The sequence below is a fragment of the Solanum lycopersicum genome, chromosome 2, assembly GCF_036512215.1.
Source record: "Solanum lycopersicum chromosome 2, SLM_r2.1".
Lineage (NCBI taxonomy): Eukaryota > Viridiplantae > Streptophyta > Magnoliopsida > Solanales > Solanaceae > Solanum > Solanum lycopersicum.
Genome location: NC_090801.1, coordinates 70,426,253 through 70,434,659, shown reverse-complemented (window position 1 = coordinate 70,434,659; position 8,407 = coordinate 70,426,253).

The following is an 8,407-nucleotide window of genomic DNA, read 5'->3' as shown; positions in this document are numbered from 1 at the left end:
TCTTAGCTTTTGAGAATGTCTGATGAAGTTAAAATAATTTTAAATAATTAAATGTCAAATTAGTACTCTTCTTTCTTTTTATTTTTTACGTAATTTAAAATCTAACTTTTTAATTTCTTAACTTAAAAACTATTTTTCACCGCTTATCCAAAGTATACACATAATTTGAATTAAATAAATTGCATATTTTTATTAATTATCAAGTATAAAGATATTACAAAGATAAAATTTCATCACTCTTAAAATAATTTTATAATTTTTAATGTAAAAACTAATATATTTTGCGAAGATTGAAAATCGATTACTTCATCCATTATATTACAAAGATAAAATTTCATCACTCTTAAATAATTTTATAATTTTTAATGTAAAAACTAATATATTTGGCGAAGATTGAAAATCGATTACTTCATCCATTTTAATTAAATTGTCTTATTTTGATTTGATATGATATTTAACAAGACTGATAATCTTAAACTAGACATATGTATTCAAAAAATTCTACTAATTTTTTTCAAAAAATAAATTAAAATAAATCAGAGTAATTTTATTACACAAGTAAATGATTAAATCTTGTAATAAAATGAATAGCAGTTGGCTGAGAAAAGGTGTGCTAGGTCCCATACCGCAATAACAACACATTATTGATTGCTTTTAAAACACTGAGACTTATGGTTCCACAAATTAAAAAAAAAATACGCTTTTTGCTTCGTCTTGTCAACATGCTTATTAAATTACATGGACTTAAACCATTAGTGCCACCTTTAAAATAATAATTGAACCATCAAATCTCAGCTAGATAGTGTTCCTTCCTTACTGCGTATCACATTTCCCTTATAAGATCGCGGGACATGACAGAGTAAGATAACAATAATGAATTTATTTAAATTTTTAATTTTCATAAAGAAATTAGCTCGGCTATTACTAAAAAAGTTAACAAAAAAAGATTTTAATTTAAATTAATTGAGGTGTGCAAATAAATCAAACACCTTAAGACCATAACAATTAAAAGCAAGATAGATATATATATGTAATTGTTCCCTTCTCATTATTTCATTTTAGCTAAATATCTTTTGACAAATGTGAAGTGGTATTAAATGTCAATTTTCTCGTGAGGTTGTATACAACTCTATAACCGTGATACCTACTTGTAGTGCATAGAAATCAACTTGGGATACCTTTTTCCTAAGGTACAGAGCTTGTCACAGTCGTTGGAAGATATCTTTAGTTGGTCTTTAAATGGATGCTATAGTGGCTTCCTTGTCAAGTTCATTGTTAGTAATTGCTAAAACACGTTAAATTTAGAGATATGATAAAGTTAACTCATGAAAATATGTTTAGTTCAATTTGTTTAAGTTTCAATTGAATAATGATTTACGTATTTATTAATCTAGCTCATCTAACATGCAATTTAAATTGAAGAATGAAAAATATTTTCAAAACAAAAAGTCGATAAATATGTTACATATAACTATAATAATGAAAAAAATGTTTCTATTGGATTAGTTCTCTTCGTAATAAAATAAATTATAACAAAATAAACAAAGAAGTTAACTCGATAAAATTGAACAAGTTAGGATGCCACTCATTATCTAATCAAATCTTTACTCAACACATTTCAAACAAACTAGCTTTTCTACAAAGTTTTATTAAAAAAAAAAGTCATTTATTATTTTAACCATTACAATTTAGTTCGAAGTCTTAAATGGCCTATTAAGTAACTCAAAATTCTCATAAAACATGTCATCAGTATATCTTACCAATTACCTCTTGTGGGCCCGCTCTCTTGTCGTCCACAAGAAAGTGAGGCCCAAGTTTACATAATTGCCTCTTATTAGCTAAAGGAGTCAATGGCCCGCTTTTTACTCAAACAGGCTAGGCCCAACTGAGCAGAATATATTTTTATAATATATATATATATATATATATATATATATATATATATATATATATATATATATATATATATATATATATATATATATGCGCGCGCGAGTATGTACTTTAACAATAAAAAAGTTTTAGAAATAACAAATATAATAGATATGCATTTATAGTTTTGATAATTATGTTTCATAGCTATAGTTCCGTTCGCTATGGAGGTTGTGACTGTATATTTTTGTCCCTTTGTATATTTCACTTGAGAATATACATATAGGACAAGTATATGAATTACGTATTTATACATTTAAAAAGTTTTCAGAACTCCATTTTTCTATTTCTCTTGGTTATATAGAAGTAGGATAATTTGTTATGAATTTTTTTCATAAATCGTATGTAAATAGTTTGGATATGCAAGTAAAAAATTTTAGAATTATACAATCAAAATCGAATAATATAAGTTCTGAATTTTTCTATTCACGCAAATAGCAAGATTGAATGAAACTACAGATGTGAATAAGAATTTCTCTAAACAGTAGCTATATCTGGTTAAATGTTTGTTATTTGTAACGACATGTTTAGTCGTTTTGAGCAGCAGATTTTATTTCTGGAAAAACAGGCTGAGGCGACGAACCCAACGACGATCCGTCGCAGGGTCTCGTTTCAAAACACTTAGAAAAACTGAAAATTGGGTATTGAAAATCGACTCTCTGAACTTCGTAACGAAATGGCAGGACGGACCGTCACAGGTGTGACGGACCGTCACAGACCCTTGGTGGAAATTTGGGTCTCTGAACTTTGCGACGACCTGCAGGACGGACCGTCGCAGGCACGACGGCCCGTCACAGGTTGCGCAATCCCAGTCTGGGTCGGATTTCTTGCACGTTTTAAGGGACGTTTTGGACTATTCCTACTTTAATTATAAAGTTAGAGGGTTAAGGTTAATAAGTCCAATTACTTGGGGGTTAAAATAGGTAATCTTAATGTAACGATTCAAAAATTTTTTTTTATATAAATAAGAATAAATAAGTATTTAAAGGGCGTAATTGTCCTTTCACGTTTTAAATGAATAAATAAATAAATAAATCAAAAACAGATTTGTATTTATTTATTATTTGACTGATTTTTGAATTAGTCTCCTAATCCAAATAGTCCTCTCTCTCTCACGCTCCTTAACTCTCTCTCTCACGTTCTCCATCTTCATCACATTATTTCTGCCAAAAACATCAACAGTTTTCATGCTTGAAAAACTCACAAAAAAATTTTCAAGTAAAAGAAAATAAGTAATCAAAACGTCAAGGCTAAGAGAGGTTCGTCGAGAGAGGTGTGCGTTGAAGTGAATTGGGAGTGGTTTGGAGGAGTTTTCCGGGCAGCAACATTAAAGTTTGAACATCGATTAAGGTATGGGTTTCTTCTCTCTTGGCTCCTTTCCCAAGAGGCCCCTTACGATTCAAGTTATTCATCTCGAAACTAAGGCTGTTTCCCGTTGCATGCCCCTGTCACTAGCTCCCAATGAATTTTAGGTTGGGTATGATTGCTGGTAGATTTAGGTGTATATTATGTTTTCGCGATGAATATGATTATGTTTGTGTACTTGGAATCGTATGAAAGGCAACCATGTTTTTCTTGAAATTATGTGTAAGTATGTTACAGTGAATGAGGTTCTTTATGTAATGCTCCAAAAGTTTAATGTAATATGATTGTATATTTTTCGTGAATAAAATGGGGTAAGACGTGAAGTTCATATGAAATGTTAGGTGGCTTGATTGAGGGAGTAATTCTTGGTTAGACGAATCTATAAAAAAAAATATAATGTGTAATTAAAACATTATGAATGAACCATGAAATTTCCCTAAGAATTAATGTTAAACTTGATGAAAAAGTGAAGAAAAATCGTAGAATAAATTTCCAGAACTTGAAAACAGACTTTAAAAGAATCTGGAAATTTTTGAACATCAAAAAAATTAAAAAAAAAAGTTTTGAGGCCTGCAGGGATCGAACCCAGGACCTCCCTGCAGCATGCCTTAATTAAAAAAAAAAATGGGGCTGGCAGGGATCGAACTCGCGACCCCAGCCACGCGCAAAAAAAAAAAAAAAGATTTAAAAGGGAATGCTGGGGGCGGGGATCGAACCCACGACCCCCAGTTCGCGAAAAAAAAAAAAGAATAAAAAGGGATGCGAGGCGTGGGGATCGAACCCACGACCTCAGAGTTGAAGGGAGGGGTACAAATATTAAGGAAATAAAGGTGAGGCTGTGGGGGTTCGAACCCACCACCTCACAGCCTCCATTTCCAGCGAAAATAAGAGAAAAATAAAGGGGGCTGTGGGGGTTCGAACCCACAACCTCCCTATTCAAGCGAATGTAATTAAAAATAATAATAATAATAAATTAAAATTCTAATTAAAGTTGAAAAAAATTAATTCTCTTATGTAAACATTGAGATTAAATTTAGAATTTTGATTAAAAATAGAATACTAATTCTTTTATGTAAATATTGAGATTTAAATAAGAATTCTAATTAAATTAGGAAATTATTCTTTCATGTAAATGATTGAAATTTAATTTAGAATTCTAATTAAAATAGAAAATGTATTATGTCACGAAAATGTTGAGATTTAATTTAGAGTTCTAAATTTATGAATATTAGAACTAAAATCAATGAAAAATATAAATGATGTCCAAATAATTCAAGATTTGGGTTCTCGTGCCCAAACCTCCGTATTGATACATAAGTCATACGTGAGTAAAATATTCAAGAATAATGTAATCTACTTTGATCAAAAATCAAGATCTTGGTATATATACAAGATACATAAGTCTTGTAATACATAATCTTAGGAAAATAAGAATCACTTAACGAACTATAAACGAAGCCCCATGGCTTGTATGTATAGACACATAAGTTTAACATACGTTCAAAAAAATAAGTGAACCTAAGATGTACGTAATGAAATGAAGAATGTGGTGACAATCATGATGTGAGGCTAATGTATATGGAGAGAGCAATCTCAAACGAGCCTAAGTAAATGTTACCAATACGTATTCATCAATGAGGGTGTAAGATAATGAAGAGACCAGTCTCTATAAGTACTTTAATGAAAAATATTGAGTTTAAAACACTTAATACTAATAATGAGATGAGAAATCATCTATTGAGCTATGATGCCCTCATACTAGAAGACAACTTCCATGATGTATGAGTTGGATGTAATGGAACTTTATACTGAGCACCGATAGGCTAGCTATGAGCGGTGATGCCTTCTTTCGGGAAGGGCGGAGGTTCACGTAATTCTCATGAGATGAGACTGTCCGGCTTGCCGGGTATGGGTCTCCACACATCTCCTAGTCTTTGAACCTATATTGCCACTATAGGGATCTGGCGGGGTTAAATTCCCATATACGCTAGCATGTTATTTGAATCGCTTTGGCCGGTGATTCCACCTCTTTTCGGTGTGGGGAAGACACTGGATTTCATGATGCTCACATGATCTATGTCGGTTAAAGTTAAAGTTCCCAATGAATGAATGAGGCCAGCCTCAAATGAATCATATAAAGAAATGAATGATACCGAAGGTGTTAGGATAGGATAATCAAGAGGTGAGCTAGATTCAGGTAATGACATTAGGTCATTCCTGATCATTGCACAGCAAACCCGATGAAAGTCTTAAACTACATCCTAGGTATAGCTGGTGTTCGCACTGGCCTATGAATGAATTGAAATGAAATACGAATGAATGAGTGAAGCAGACTCTGTGTTTGCTAAAGAAGGCTCCCTAGTTGAGGTCCCATATGTTGAGCCCTCATTTTGGAAAGTCTTAAAGTTAAGTCTATGATAATAAGGTCTCATAGTATACGAATGAATAATATGAAAGAAAGTATGTGTTATATGTTATGTGTTATATGAATATGTTATGTTTTGTGTGCTATACGATAATTATAATGATGCATGTCACTCTCATGGCATAACTTTCCCAATCTCAATTTGGCAAGTCCACTGACTTGACTTCCAAAAATCATGTTGTTAGGAAAGAGCTATTCTTCCTCATGCATGTCCCTGGTGTGTACTTGCATATACTCATACTTAGTACAAGTGTGTACTAATTCCATACGAACATCTATTTTTAGGTGCAGGCACAGGTGGACGCTAGAGCTACAGGTTCGTTGTTGCAGCTATCCGGACATCAGTATTCATCCGGAGTTTGGTAGGTCCTCATGCTTTCGAGGATGCTACTGTTTTACATTCTAGCGTAGTTTTAGAGTTGAGCTAGCGGAACATGTTCCACTAGCGTTTCTTTCCTGTTTTGGTTCAAACTTTGTATTGGTGCTATTTTGGCCGATATACAATTAATACTTAATGAATTATTTCTTTCAGTTGCTTATCTCTTAAATGTTAGATGGTTGATGATGAACGATTACGAAATGTTAAGAATGTTCAGCAAGTATGATTAAAGAATCAAAAATTTCAAATTTTCCGCTAAAATTAATCTATGTAAAGTAAGAATGACGTAAGCAGGCTTGTCTGCGACCTCTGAGAGGTCAACGACGTCGGTCTCGTCTGGGGTCTAGATTCCGGTCGTGACACTTAAGTTAATTAGTGGGTCATTATTACCATCTTTCATTCTTAATTATATATTAATTAGGGTAAAAGAAAGAGGGTTGAAAAAAAAAGAAAATTAGAAAGAATAAAGAGAGGGAAAGAGAAACGAATTGAGAGAGGATCGAACGAGAAGAAGGAACAAAAGCCTTGGAAATTTCTTGCTTAATCATTAATCTTCGGTGGAGGTAGGTTATAGTTTTCATGCTTTTATAGTAAACTTTTAATAGAGAATGATATGTATTGGTAGTATTGTAAACCCTGCTATGTGCTTAATTGTATGCATGCATGAACGTGATTATATAATTGTGATTATATTAAGCATGATGAAGTTATTGAATCCCAAATCTTGATAAAAACCTAATCTCTTTTTAATGATGATGCCTTGGTAAGGGAGAAGGCTTGAGGAACTAAAGTAATGAGATTGATGATGCCTTGGTAAGAAAGAAGGCTTGATAAATTGATGGAAGGAGAATTAAGGGATCGGGTGTCACGAACCGACACGTAGTATTAGGGGATCGGGTGTCACGAACCGACACGTAGTATTAGGGGATCGGGTGTCACGAACCGACACGTAGTATTAGAGGATCGGGTGTCACGAACCGACACGTAGTATTAGGGGATCGGTTGTCACGAACCGACACGTAGATTTAGGGGATCGGGTGTCACGAACCGACACATAGATTTAGGGGATCGGGTGTCACGAACCGACACATAGATTTAGGGGATCGGAGTGTCACGTACCGACACAAGAGGATTAATGAATATTGAGGGAGCGGAGTGTCACGTACCGACACAAGAGAAATAAAGATAATGAATCTTGAAAAATGTTAATATACTCAAACTAATGAACATGATTCCCAAATGAGTATGGTATCGAGGCTTGAGTCCTCATGTGTGAACTTGACGGTAATTGTTAATGATATAGTATTTGTTGTTGCTTCATGTTGAGTATCATAGTTGATTTTATGATATTACTTGGTATATATTGATTTCTATTTTGAGTTGGCCGATGATATCTACTCAGTACCCGTGTTTTGTACTGACCCCTACTTTTATGTTCTCTTCTTGTTTATTTGTGGAGTGCAGCAAACGTGCCATCGTCTTCAACTCAACAGTAATTCAAGCCAGTCTTACTACATCGGAAATTCAGGGTGAGCTAATGCTTCTAGCTTGGACTGGATCTTCTTCTTCAAGTCTTGATGCCTTGAACTTCCGGCATGGACTAGCTTCTTATGTATTTTTAGCTTTTAGAATACTCTTAGTTTAGTCATTTGATCGTAGATGTTCTTGTGATGATGACTTCCAAATTTTGGGGAATAATAGATGTTGAATTTTAGAAGTTAATGAATTGGTCTTCATTTAATGAGTTTAAGTCTTCCGCATTACTTTTTGTTGATATTATATTGAAATGTTAAGGTTAGATTGGTTGGTTCGCTCACATAGGAGGGTAAGTGTGGGTGCCAGTCGCAACCCGATTTGGGTCGTGACAAACTTGGTATAAATTTAAGGAATCCCATATTGTTATACAATAATTACATTCTGTCCCGACAAATTTAGTATTTACTAATAATCCCTTAAAATTGCTGTGGCGTGATACATTAGTATGTCGTGATACATGGTAAATGATACACAGTAACTTAAAACTGTTAAAGATTAAAAGGGAGAAAAAATGAAAATTTAAATTTGTTATCTAAATCAGCTTAAATTACGGTAACAGTTCATTAATAAGCATTAATTCAACACGTAATTGGATAACAATTTCAAATTTTGAAAATTCAAGATTATATCATCTAGTTTGAAGACATTTTTATGAACATCCAATTATTAAACTTAGTGACTTATACATGATAACAATTATCAAAAACTCGTGATACATAGAAAATCATATGATACACATCAAATTCATGTATCAATGCATTGTCTAAACA